This window comes from Pinus tabuliformis, chromosome 1_2, assembly GCF_031772625.1.
Source record: "Pinus tabuliformis cultivar Carrire ecotype Pingquan chromosome 1_2, CPIR1, whole genome shotgun sequence".
NCBI classification, from domain to species: domain Eukaryota; kingdom Viridiplantae; phylum Streptophyta; class Pinopsida; order Pinales; family Pinaceae; genus Pinus; species Pinus tabuliformis.
The window spans coordinates 354,171,008-354,185,567 of NC_142298.1; the positions used below are offsets into that span (position 1 = coordinate 354,171,008).

At 39.8% G+C, this 14,560-nt stretch overlaps 2 pseudogenes; both read right to left on the minus strand.

Moving 5' to 3' along the window:
* Positions 1–2,599: 2,599 nt before the first annotated feature.
* Positions 2,600–4,752, minus strand: LOC149205832 (sugar transporter ERD6-like 16 pseudogene; annotated as a pseudogene).
* A 3,213-nt stretch (positions 4,753–7,965) lies between these two features.
* Positions 7,966–10,419, minus strand: LOC149205833 (sugar transporter ERD6-like 16 pseudogene; annotated as a pseudogene).
* Positions 10,420–14,560: the final 4,141 nt, after the last annotated feature.

The window sequence follows — 14,560 nt, forward strand, 5'->3', positions numbered from 1 at the left end:
TGGAAACAATTCAAAAGCTACATGGAAACCCAAAGATTATTGTAAGTGACAGAGATCCCATTTTCACTGGAAATTTTTGGACAGAATTATTTTCTTGTCTTGGTACTGAGTTAGCTCATAGCCCATCTTATCATCCTCAATCTAATGGGCAAACCGAGATAGTAAACAAATGTTTGGAAGGATATCTTCGTTGCTTCGTATCTGATAAACATACATAATGGATCAAATGGTTGCCTCTGGCTGAATGGTGGTATAACACTTCCTTCCATACAGCAACAAAAATGACCCCATTTATGGCACTTTATGGATATCAGCCACCATCCATCACATCATATTTAAGAGAAAATTCTAAGGTTCAAGCAGTGGAACATCACATCGAGCATCAACAACAAGTCCTCCAACTCTTAAAGGATAACCTCGTGTTGGCGCAAAATAGAATGAAACAACAGGCAAATCAACATCGCAGTGAAAGAAGTTTTGATGTAGGTGATTGGGTATTCCTACTGTTAGCGCTCGAATCTGCCTCAGGCTGAGGAAGGCAAAACTCGAGGCAAGATCAAACCAAGCTCAGCCTCGTAGCTAGCCCTACGAGGATAGGAGAGGGCTCTCTCCGGGTCTATCTCGGCAGACAAGTTTTCAAAGGGGCTGAGATGACCAATAAAGAATACTGATTTTAGGCTAGTAAAGAGATATGAAAAGGGGTTTTAATGAATGATTGGGTTTTCTGGGCTGCATGGGGCAAAGAACAACTTGAACAGGGAAATGTAATAAAAAACACAGATTATCTCCTGAGGCAAGATAGGCAAGAAATTTAACAATTAAATTGAGATAAACGGAATGGCAAGACTGCTGAGAAGTCAACAAGGGCATAGAAGATGGATCCTTGTAAAACAGAAGAAAACATTAAATATGAACACTTCCTCAAGACAGAGCAAATAAATTGAATTCTGCCTTTCTCACTTAAAAGTATTCAACAGAAATGATTATGAAATGAAACAGTAAACATAACAAGGAACGTATGAGACAGAGAAGCAACATATGTCAAATGTCATACCACAGGAATCTCAGGTGTCAGAGCTGTATTTTTTTTATTGAATCCCTGTCAAAACTGTACAATGAAACTCTATTTTCCTCCACGCACCGCTCTCAGAATTCTCTCTCCCCACCTTTACAAAATGATTTTTAATACATTAGATAAACTCTGCTAGGGGAAAACAAATCGACCCCAAGACAAGGGACTTGTTTTATCATTATTAATAAATAAAACTAAAAAAAAAACAATCAGCGCTTCTGAAGATAGAATAGTGCTCCTTCTTCTACTCGAATCTGTTGATAACTGATGAAGAGGTGGCATTACAGGTGTCAATCCCATTTACTAAAGATAAATATAGGCAATCGTATCTTTTTCTCTGCTGTGGCAAGTATCTACGGTTTAAATTTAGCTTTGACTTTGACTTTTTACTTTACGTTTGCCTTTTGAAAAAACATTTTTAATAAAAAATAGTGGTCGTCTGGCCTGGTATGATCATCAAGTGCTCTGTAACAAAGGGCTTAGTATACTCTCCATTGTATAGTGCTGCAGAATCATATAAGGATAAATCATCTTGATTATCCCTGTTACTGGATCTCGAAGGTTGAACTTCACAGTCCTCGATAACATGGCCCGAGGCTTCATTTTCTGCTATACTCATTGTTACTAGATCAGTGAGAGTATCGTCTTCATAGTGATCTGTATAGAGCAGTCTTTGAATTGTTTTGATTGCTGGAATTTCTACGAGTTCAGAGTTCTGGCATATACTCTCGATGTCCCTTAGTTTTCCAAAGTAAAGGTCTCTTTCCTTTTCCAAATTGTTAACTGCAACCTTCAGCTCTGCAACCTGTGTTGCAGATGGGGATGGCAGTGGTGTATTCTTTGGAGCGTTTTTGCTTACATGTCCATTTGAATTTGGTCTAGAATCTGCTTGGCGACTATTATTAGAGGACGAAGTTGTAGGCCTGGACATTGCAGGTGCCTTTGTTTAAATATAGGCATTCAGTCTATGACTGTTCGCTTTCCATTTGAATGAAACCAATTTTTAAATAAAACTGATCCTTTAAATAAGTTTCCACCTGAACAATCGTAGCTGCAGTTTACCAACCTCACCATGTGTTTTCAGTTTTAAGACATTTACCTGTGTCACCACCATTTGATTACCAGCTTGACATGTGCAACACCAATAGCAATAACATTGCTGAGGTGGAACGTTATGAGACGTTGTTTCAAACCGCCATTCATTCTCTGGATCACGCAGGGCTGGACTTCATAAATATAAGTCAGATCCCGCTTCTAATTAGAGCCACTGGCATGCCGACTGCAGAACCTGTGATATCAATGTGAATACCAAATGCAATACCATTGTTTCAAGGTCGAGAGCTGTGGTTAATATAGAAGATGCAATAGCCTGACACTTGAGCTCTTCTACGAGAATAATAAATGAAATTGATATGATATCAGTAAAGAGAATATTTACAGACTCTTCATGAGAACTTCATTGCAAACCATAAAATTCAACCAAGCCATGATTCTATGGACAAACTTCCGATTTCTTCCCCTAGAATTTTATGAGATAGAAGATTGTATTTCTTCCAGAGTTCGTCCCTTTGTCTCTGGTACAAGCTTTACCACGAATAACACAGTGAAGGCGACAATGCAAAATATAAAGAAGGAAGCTGTAGAACTCCAAGAGTAGAGAGAATTAAAAGTGAGGGTGACAATCCATGAACCAAACCAAGCTGTGAGAGACACCAGACTGCCAGCAATATGTTTCATATTCAAAGGAAATATCTCAGACATTATGACCTATGGAATTCCACCCATGCCCATTGAAAATGTTGCAATATAACCCAAAAGACCAATTAATGATAATTTTCTTGCAAGTAGTAGAAGAGAAGACCCATCAAAATGTCCCTGTATGTAAAATGATAGTCCAATAATAAAGCAGCTTATGCACATTCCTCCTGCAGCAATCATTAGAAGTGGGCGCCTTCCAGATTTGTCCATCAATGATGCACCTACTGCAGTCATTAGCACCTGGACTATAGCAACAGTAATTGATGCTGTGTGACCGGAAGAAAAGCCTACATGTTATAACCAATACGCACGTTTTCGCATTGATAGGAAACAATAACAACACGTGCATATTTTCTTTGGAACAGGTCAAGTATTCTGGTTTTGGGTAGACTCTCTAGTTCGTTGATGTATTCCATTATCTCTGTTGCTTCGCCTGACACATTGCAATCCTTTCCTCGAAGGGCTTGTAAAGCTACTTCAAAATATTTTTCACGACCAACCTTTGCCAGTCATCTTGGAGACTCTGGAATAAGAAAAATACCTATGAGTAAGAGTATTGGGAAAATAACTCCCTATACTTAAGTTTCGGAGGTTGCTCCACTCAGACCCAATAACCGCTTAAACGCCCTGCAATCAGAATGCACTGTCTGCTTCTAAAATATTAATGCTTGTTGTATGCCATAGATAATCAGTAGATTTCTTGGTGACATTTAAGTGTTCTAATATGCCTTTTGCTGAAAAATTTCCTTCTCAGATGCCTTGGATTTCAAATGTGACCTTCGCAACAGCTCCAAAAGGACCATATGAAATCAAGGCCTTCAATCATATGACACAAGTTAGAGGCGATTCTTAAAGTTTTAGGTCCCTGATCGATTAATAATCTCAGTGCGATCCTCAAGTGTTCGTCCCAAGGCGAATTCACGCGTTTTTGGGAATTTGGAGTGAATCTGGGCAATTCTCAGGCTCCCAGGCTGTTTGCGCTGCATAGACTGCCCAGTGTGCCGCACGCCCTCGATGTGCCGCGCCAGAGGAAAAATGCACGGTGAATCTGCGCCCACTGCGCTGCGCTTGCTCAGTGCGCCGCGCACCTCTGCCTGTGCGCCGCGCAGGCAAACTCAAACACATTTTTGCCCTTTAATGCTCAACATGTCGTCCATGTCTTTGGTTTGAGCTTCTTAAAATTATAAATCTGACATCCACTTAAAACTTTCCTTGTAATGTTAAATATCCGGAAAATCACTTTCTCTTGCTTCCTGGAACTATTTTGACTGAACTCCTCCCTCATACCAAATGAACTTTGCCATTTGATCATGTTTGAACACTGGCTCCTCCACGAGTCTGACTCCTTTCGTGGTCATAGCCTTTGACTCCCGGATTAAAATAAAGCAACAATGAGTGAGCAGTAATGACTGAGCAATATTAACGATCCAACAAATTTCTCATGATCTAACACTTTATCCTTTGATTTTACCATGCTTTTGCTGCGCTGGAGATAGTTTCATAATGTGACTCTCTAACAATGCTTTCACCACATACTTCGATGTGACCTGCAACTGTAGCTAATTATCAAGAAGTAGTAGCATGGGTGTCACATACTTAAAATCTGGCTGGCCCTTACTTTTTAATACCTGCAGGCAAAAACTGGACAAGATATCCAATAAAACACTAGCAAGACCATTATCAGCACCTACTTCACAAGTTGCATTGTCTTCATGTAAAATTAGAGCCAAAACATGAGATATGAGGGACAACATGCTATCATCCAAATCAATTTTGACACTGCTGGAAGTGGAAACATTGCCATCTTTTTTCTTTATCACTGCCTTTGAATCCTCAATAAGTGCAACTTGCCATAGAATCTCTCGATGTATCATTTCATGGTCGAGAAACACGTCCTTGCTATTATTTCCAAACTCTGCCATTAATGCTGCCAACCATCTATTCTCTCTAGTAGCATCAGCTTGGTGAATTTGACTGCAGCGGGCTGACAAGACGGAGTCTAACATTGGCTCCAATGGGGATGGCAGCTGTCGCTTCTTGGAGGTGCCAAGAACCGCAGAGCTTTGGGAGAGCAGACAGTGCCTCCGTCCATTGGGCGATGGAGTCATTATTTAAACAATTGACACAAAAGTTTGGAACATTTATTGACTGAAACTTGACTGAAATGTTTGAAACACTTGCTCAGCAAACTTCACACTAAAACTGTAATGAAACTGGAACAAAATGCTGCCTTTTGGCTGCTTATTTATTTACAAAATCTACCCTACTTTGCTGTAAAAACAGTAGATCAGGTAATACTGAAATGCCAAATCAACCATTCAAGTAAACCTGAGAATGATGCCGCTTGAGAATGTTTCCACCAGGACACAGATGTAATTGTTGGCAGCCCTTCATGCACGTAATGAGCCTGGTCACGAAAAAGACAGCCTGATCCATCAATCAAACTGAAAAACGTTTCCATGTATGTAGCCATTGGATCGTGAAAGCCAGACTCTGTTGGCTGCCCCAATTCCGCAGTACATACCTCCAGCTGCACACTGTCAATGCAAACATCTGTAGGCAATTCTATGATTTCTTGTTGCGAAGGAGGAAGGATTTCCAAGAACTTTTTAGGGTCTTGGAAATCATATGACTGGATCTGCTCATCTAAACACTGAATCTCCTTCTCAACTCCTTCAACAACTAATTCACAAACACCAATTTTAGCTTCAAGAGGGAAATTTGGAGATTTCAAACATTGAAGCAAGGCACTGAAAAATTCTTCATTAATTTCAGAATCTGCTAACTGATTTCTTACTTCTTTTGCAGCTTCACACAGTGTAGGGTTTATCATTGCATAAATAGATCAACGAGCACCGGAATGTCTGGATCGCGTTGGAGTCGCCAGGTGAATGTTTTCAGCCTTCATATGTGTGTCTGACTGCTGTCCACCATCAGCATCAGATCTGCAATTTGATTTCATGTATCGGAGCAAGACAATCTACAAGTCGAATGTCACATCAAAAGCAAACCATCTTCGCCAGTATGGTCGCCACTATGTTAGCACTTGAATCTGCTTCAGGCTGAGGAAGGCAAAACTCGAGGCAACATCAAACCAAGCTCAGCCTCGTAGCTAGCCCTACGAGGACAGGAGAGGGCTCTCTTCGGGTCTATCTCGGCAGACAAGTTTTCAAAGGGGTTGAGATGACCGATAAAGAATACTGATTTTAGGCTAGTAAAGAGATATGAAAAGGGGTTTTAATGAATGATTGGGTTTTCTGGGCTGCATGGGGCAAATAACAACTTGAACAGGGAAATGTAATCAAAAACACAGATTATCTCCTGAGGCAAGATAGGCAAGAAATTTAACAATTAAATTGAGATAAACGGAATGGCAAGACTGCCGAGAATTCGACAAGGGCATAGAAGATGGATCCTTGTCAAACAGAAGAAAACATTAAATATGAACACTTCCTCAAGACAGAGAAAATAAATTGAATTCTGCCTTTCTCACTTAAAAGTATTCAATAGAAATGATTATGAAATGAAACAGTAAACATAACAAGGAACGTATGAGACAGAGAAGCAACATATGTCAAATGTCATACCACAGGAATCTCAGGAGTCAGAGCTGTATTTTTTTTATTGAATCCCTGTCAAAACTGTACAATGAAACTCTATTTTCCTCCACGCACCGCTCTCAGAATTCTCCCTCCCCACCTTTACAAAATGATTTTTAATACATTAAATAAACTCTGCTAGGGGAAAACAAATCGACCCCAAGACAAGGGATTTGTTTTATCATTATTAATAAATAAAACTAAAAAAAAAAAAACAATCAACGCTTCTGAAGATAGAATAGCGCTCCTTCTTCTACTCGAATCTGTTGATAACTGATGAAGAGGTGGCATTACAGGTGTCAATCCCATTTACTGAAGATAAACATAGGCAATCAAATCTTTTTCTCTGATGTGGCAAGTATCTACGGTTTAAATTTAGCTTTGACTTTGACTTTTTACTTTACATTTGCCTTTTGAAAAAACATTTTTAATAAAAAATAGTGGTCGTCTGGCCAAGTATGATCATCAAGTGCTCTGTAACAAAGGGATTAGTATACTCTCCATTGTATAGTGCTGCAGAATCATATAAGGATAAATCATCTTGATTATCCCTGTTACTGGATCTCGAAGGTTGAACTTCACAGTCCTCGATAACATGGCCTGAGGCTTCATTTTCTGCTATACTCATTGTTACTAGATCAGTGAGAGTATCGGCTTCATAGTGATCTGTATAGAGTAGTCTTTGAATTGTTCTGATTGCCGGAATTTCTAGGAGTTCAGAGTTCTGGCATATACTCTCGATGTCCCTTAGTTTTCCAAAGTAAAGGTCTCTTTCCTTTTCAAAATTGTTAACTGCAACCTTCAGCTCTGCAACCTGTGTTGCAGCTGGGGATGGCAGTGGTGTATTCTTTGGAGCATTTTTGCTTACATGTCCATTTGAATTTGGTCTAGAATCTGCTCGGCAACTATTATTAGAGGATGGAGTTGTAGGCCTGGACATTGCAGGTGCCTTTGTTTAAATATAGGCGTTCAGTCTATGACTGTTCGCTTTCCATTTGAATGAAACCAATTTTTAGATAAAACTGATCCTTTAAATAATTTTCCACCTGAACAATCGCAGCTGCAGTTTACCAACCTCACCATGTGTTTTCAGTTTGAAGACATTTACCTGTGTCACCACCGTTTGATTACCAGCTTGACATGTGCAACACCATTAGCGATAACATTGCTGAGGTGGAACATTATGAGACGTTGTTTCAAACCGCCATTCATTCTCTGGATCACGCAGGGCTGGACTTCATAAATATAAGTCAGATCCCGCTTCTAATTAGAGCCACCGGCATGTCGACTGCAGAACCTGCGATATCAATGTGAATACCAAATGCAATACCACTGTTTCAAGGTCGAGAGTTGTGGTTAATATAGAAGATGCAATAGCCTGACACTTGAGCTCTTCTACGAGAATAATAAATGAAATTGATATGATATCAGTAAAGAGAATATTTACAGACTCTTCATGAGAACTTCATTGCAAACCATAAAATTCAACCAAGCCATGATTCTATGGACAAACTTCTGATTTCTTCCCCTAGAATTTTATGAGATAGAAGATTGTATTTCTTCCAAAGTTCGTCCCTTTGTCTCTGGTACAAGCTTTACCACGAATAGCACAGTGAAGGCGACAATGCAAAATATAAAGAAGGAAGTTGTAGAACTCCAAGAGAAGAGAGAATTAAAAGTGAGGGTGACAATCCATGAACCAAACCAAGCTGTGAGAGACACCAGACTGCCAGCAATACGTTTCATATTCAAAGGAAATATCTCAGACATTATGACCTATGGAATTCGACCCATGCCCATTGAAAATGTTGCAATATAACCCAAAAGACCAATTAATGATAATTTTCTTGCAAGTAGTAGAAGAGAAGACCCATCAAAATGTCCCTGTATGTAAAATGATAGTCCAATAATAAAGTAGCTTATGCACCTTCCTCCTGCAGCAATCATTAGAAGTGGGCGCCTTCCAGATTTGTCCATCAATGATGCACCTACTCTTGTCATTAGCACCTGGACTATAGCAACAGTAATTGATGCTGTGTGACCGGAAGAAAAGCCTACATGTTACAACCAATACGCACGTTTTCGCATTGATAGGAAACAATAACAGCACGTGCATATTTTCTTTGGAACAGGTCAAGTATTCTGGTTTTGGGTAGACTCTCTAGTTCGTTAATGTATTCCATTATCTCTGTTGCTTCGCATGACACATTGCAATCCTTTCCTCGAAGGGCTTGTAATGCTACTTCAAAATCATTTTCACGACCAACCTTTGCCAGTCATCTTGGAGACTCTGGAATAAGAAAAAGACCTATGAGTAAGAGTATTGGGAAAATAACTCCCTATACTTAAGTTTCGGAGGTTGCTCCACTCGGACCCAATAACCGCTTGAACGCCCTGCAATCAGAATGCACTGTCTGCTTCTGAAATATTAATGCTTGTTGTATGCCATAGATTATCAATAGATTTCTTGGTGACATTTAAGTGTTCTAATATGCCTTTTGCTGAAAAATTTCCTTCTCAGATGCCTTGGCTTTCAAATGTGACCTTCGCAATAGCTCCAAAAGGACCATCTGAAATCAAGGCCTTCAATCATCTGACGCAAGTTAGAGGCGATTCTTAAAGTTTTAGGTCCCTGATCGATTAATAATCTCAGTGCGATCCTCAAGCGTTCATCCCAAGGCGAATTCACGCGTTTTTGGGCCTTTGGAGTGAATCTGGGCAATTCTCAGGCTCCCAGGTTGTGTGCGCCGCACAGACTGCTAGTGCGCCGCGCGCCCTGGATGTGCCGCGCCAGAGGAAAAATGCACGGTGAATCTGCACCCAATGCGCTGCGCTTGCTCAGTGCGCTGCGCACCTCTGCCTGTGCGTCGCGCAGGCAAACTCAAACACATTTTTGCCCTTTAATTTTTCAACATGTCGTCCATGTCTTTGGTTTGAGCTTCTCAATTTTATAAATCTGATATCCATACAGGTTGGCAGAATGTTTTTTGTTAATGGAAAACCTGTGAGCAATTTATGAAACCGACGTTTCGGACTAGCTAGGTGAGTCCATCATCAGGGCAATAAGATCTGTATTTTGAGAAGAGAGAGTCGGGAAAATTAAGAAGCTATTAATAGAAGCTATTAATAGCTTCTTAATTTTCCCGACTCTCTCTTCTCAAAATACAGATCTTATTGCCCTGATGATGGACTCACCTAGCTAGTCCGAAACGTCGGTTTCATAAATTGCTCACAGGTTTTCCATTAACAAAAAAAATCTGATATCCACTTAAAACTTTCCTTGTAATGTTAAATATCCGGAAAATCACTTTCTCTTGTTTCCTGGAACTATTTTGACTGAACTCCTCCCTCATACCAAATGAACTTTGCCGTTTGATCATGTTTGAACACTGGCTCCTCCACGAGTCTGACTCCTTTCGTGGTCATAGCCTTTGACTCCCGAATTAAAATAAAGCAACAATGGGTGAGCAGTAATGACTGAGCAATATTAACGATCCAACAAATTTCTCATGATCTAACACGTTATCCTTTGATTTTACCATGCTTCTGCTGCGCTGGAGATAGTTTCATAATGTGACTTTATAACAATGCTTTCACCACATACTTCGATGTGACCTGCAACTGTAGCTAATTATCAAGAAGTAGTAGCATGGGTGTCACATACTTAAAATCTAGCTGGCCCTTACTTTTTGATACCTGCAGGCAAAAACTGGACAAGATATCCAATAAAACACTAACAAGACCATTGTCAGCACCTACTTCTCAAGCTGCATTGTCTTCATGTAAAATTAGAGCCAAAACATGATATATGAGGGACAGCATGCTATCATCCAAATCAATTTTTACAATGTTGGAAGTGGAAACATTGCCATCTTTTTTCTTTATCACTGCCTTTGAATCATCAATAAGTGCAACTTGCCATAGAATCTCTCGATGTATCATTTCATGGTCGAGAAACACGTCCTTGCTATTATTTCCAAACTCTGCCATTAATGCTGCCAACCATCTATTCTCTCTAGTAGCATCAGCTTGGTGAATTTGACTGCAGCGGGCTGACAAGACGGAGTCTAACACCTACGGCTACAACCATATAAACAAATGTCCCTCAAGAAAGCTAAGAAGGATAATAAATTATCACCAAAGTATTATGGTTCGTACAAGGTGTTGCAAAAGATTAGTACTATGGCATACAAATTGGAGCTTCCTGCAGCTTCTCGAGTGCACCCAGTTTTCCATGTTTCATGTTTAAAGAAGGTTATAGGCGACAAGCTCCCAGTTCAAACAATATTGCCAGAACTTGTCGAGCAAGGAAAAACTATATTGGAACTGGAAGCAGTCACAGAAACAAGAACTCGACAGCTACGAAATCGATCAATTTTGGAGTATCTAATCAAATGGAAGAACTTATCCGCTGAAGATTCCACATGGGAGGATGAGAATTTTATACAAAAGCATCCAGAACTACTCAAGCGTTGATGACAACACTTTTTTAAAGGAGAGGGGCATGTTAGGTCCCTATAATACTAGTGATTACCCCATTACTATTGTAGTTGTATCCCTTATTAATATTATTGTGCCCCTATTATCCCCATATTGTTATTACTGTGCACCATAATCCCTCTATTGTTATTTTTGTGCCTTTATATTATTATTGTTAGGTCGGTTGGGTTATATTGTGACTCCTTAGACTCATATATATAGAAAAGAGGTTTTGTCATTTGAATCATCAAAGAATAATTCATTTGTGTAATGTAAGGAGGTTGCCCCCTCGAAGAGGCTGAATTCTAAGGCGTTGATCTATCTTTTCTATCTTTTTGTGAGCTGGTTTCATAACAATACATGGATATATTTCCTCAAGAATAAATTTGAAGTCTTTGACAGGTTTAAAGAATTTAAGGCTTTGGTGGAAAACCAGACAGAGAAGAAGATAAAGGTGTTGAGGACAGATAACGGTGGAGAGTTTTGCAACAAGGAATTTGAAGAATTTTATAAGAAGTGTGGTATAGCACGACAGAAGACTAATCCATACAAACTTGAGGAAAATGGAGTTGCAGAAAGAATGAACAAGACGTTGATGGAAAGGGCAAGAAGCATGCTCAGTGGTGTCAGGTTAGGACAGGAATTCTAGGCAGAGGCAGTGGAGACTACATGTTTCCTGGTCAACAGATCACCTTCATCAGCATTGGAGGATAAGACTCCACAAGAGGTATGGATTGGTAAGAAACCCTCTCTTTCACATCTGAGGGTATTTGGATGTGATGCATGTGTACAAGTTCCAAAGGAGAAAAGAACAAATTTGGATAATAAATTTGAAAAGTGCATCTTTATTGGATATAAGGATGGTTTAAAAGGCTATATGATTTGGAACCCAGTAACAAGAAAGGTTGTGTACAGCCGAGATGTGGTGTTTAGAGAGGTGAAAGATGTTACTAAACATGAAGTCCCATCAAAGGAACCTGAGAAGATAGAGTTTGAGCTAAAGGAGGAAGAATCAAACTCTACAGCAGAAGAGCAATCAGAAGATGAAGAGCCACAAACTCTGATTGTGAGAAGATCTATTCGAGAAAGAAGGAAGCCAAAAAGGTATAGTCCATCTGCTTTCTGTTCAAATTTTTCTTTATCTATTACTGTTGATGATCCCAAAACTGTGAAGGAAGCAGTAGATTTAGAGGATGGCAAACTCTAGAAAGAGGCCATGGTTGATGAAAAGGCATCTTTGCACAAAAATAAGGCTTGGGATCTAGTGGAGTTTCCGGTTGGAAGGAAACCCATTGGCAGCAAATGGGTGTTCAAGAAGAAGATGAATGTAGAAGGAAAGGTGGAGAAATACAAAGTTGGTTGGTAGCAAAAGGTTATTCCCAGGTGTCGGGAATTGATTTTGGTGATATTTTTTCTCCTGTTGCCAAGGTAGCTTCTATTATATTACTTTTATCTGTTGTTGTTGCTTTTTATTTTGAGGTATAACAAATGGATGTGAAGACAGCATTTATTCACAGGGATCTGGGAAGCAACCTAAAGGCTTTGCGATGAAGGTTAAGAAAGAACTAGTATGCAAGTTTTAAAAGTCTATGTATGGGTTAAAACAGTCACCAAGGATGTGGTATCATAAATTTGATACATTTATACAGGGACTTGGCTTCACCAGAAGAAAAGCATATCACTATGTGTATTTTAAATTAATTGGTGACCGTGTTATTTATCTAGTCTTGTATGTGGATGATATGTTGCTGGTTGGAAATGACAAAGAAATTATCCAGGATTTGAAGACCCAATTGTCCTCCAAATTCGACATGAAAGATCTTGGTGTTGCAAACTATATTTTGGGCATGGAAATTAAAAGAGATCAGGCAAAGAGGAAGCTCTGGTTAAACCAGAGGAAGTATGTCGAGACAATACTGCAGAGGTTTAATATGCATGATAGTAAACCGGTGAAGGTTCCTATTCTTGTAGGTGTGAAGTTATCTGTTGAACAGTGTCCAAAGACACAAGAAGAGGAAGAGGACATGTCCCATGTTCCATATGCAAGTGCAGTCGGTAGCCTGATGTATGCGATGGTCTGTACTAGACCCGACATTGCACATGCAGTGGGAGTATTGAGTAGGTTTATGTCAAAACCAGGGAAGGAGCACTGGAAAACAGTGAAGCGGGTTTTCAGGTAATTGTGTGGCACTAGTGATTATGGTTTGTGCTACCAAGGAAGACCAAGATTGGACAGAGTTTTGGATATTCGTGGCTTTGTTGATGCAAACTGGGCTGGAGATCTGGATCAGAGAATACCTACAAGTGGATATGTATTTAACCTATTTTGAGGTGCAGTTAGTTGGATGAGTAAGAAACAATCTGTAGTGGCACTATCAACTACAGAGGCAGGATACATGCCAGCCACTCATGAAAGCAAGGAAGCAGTTTGGTTGTAAAGATTGTGTTCAAGTATGGGATTAGTACAGGGGGCTATAAGGATAGACAGTGATAGCCAAAGTGCAATTTTCTTGGCAAAGAACCCTGCTTACCATTCAAAGACAAAGCACATTAATGTTCAGTATCACTTTTTGAGGGATATGATAGAAGACACAAGGGTGTTGCTAGTAAAGGTGGAAACTTTGAAGACTATTGCAGATGCATTGACAAAATCTGTGAGCTCTAAGAAGTTCTCTTGGTGTAGAAAAACAATGGGCATTGCAGGGTTGGATAAATGACTAAGCTCTCCTGTGGCCCCCTGTGGAAAGAAAACAACAAGTGGAAGAATGCTGGGTTGTGTTATATTCTTTCCACGACTAGCCACCCTAGTTAACCGGGGGGTTAGAGGGGGGGTGGAGCCCCCCCTTTGTTGCGTTGATTGTGCAGTGAGGGGTCACAAGGGGGGCGGCAGCCCCCCATGTCCAGGGGGTTTGAAGAGGGTAGGTATCCCCCCTCTACGGGGTCTGGGGCAGCACCCCTAGGGAAAAAAAATTTGGACTCTATATTAGGTGGGGCAAACCTACCTATGGATTTGTGCATGGTTTTCGCACATGGTTTTGGGCGCGATGGTTTTCGGTCCAGGGCATTGGATGTTTCGGCATGTATATATATGTATTGTAACATTGAAAGGAACATAATGAAAAATGAAGATGGTAGTCCAGGTTTTGGGATCTAGAGGAAAAAATTTGTGTATATGTGTTTTATGTGTTATGCTCTCGCATTGTTTATTTTCTGTTCTTAGAATTCATATGCAGGTAATTTATGTATGGGGTTAAAATCTACACTAGCAACCTATGCACAATATTCTCTTGGCACTCCTTTCTCTCACAAGCTCCACGCACAAACTTGTGCTTCCTATTATTTGGCCTCACCAACTCATGCTCACAAAAACAATGATTAAACTTGTGCCTTTATACCTCCTTTTAAAGGAAATTCGAATGGCTAAAATTAGTGAGTTTTCTAATTAAGGAATGATTTATTCTAGGCCTTCTTCTGATTGCATGCACCATCTTTTTAATTTAGATGATTTTACAACTGATAGTACACTATCCCTAAACTTCAATCTTAATTGGGTCTTTCTCTGATATGGCATGCATGAGTTAATTATGAGTGAATCTTCAGTTTACTGGTGATCATGCATAAGTTAATTATGAATGAATCTTTAGTTCACTGG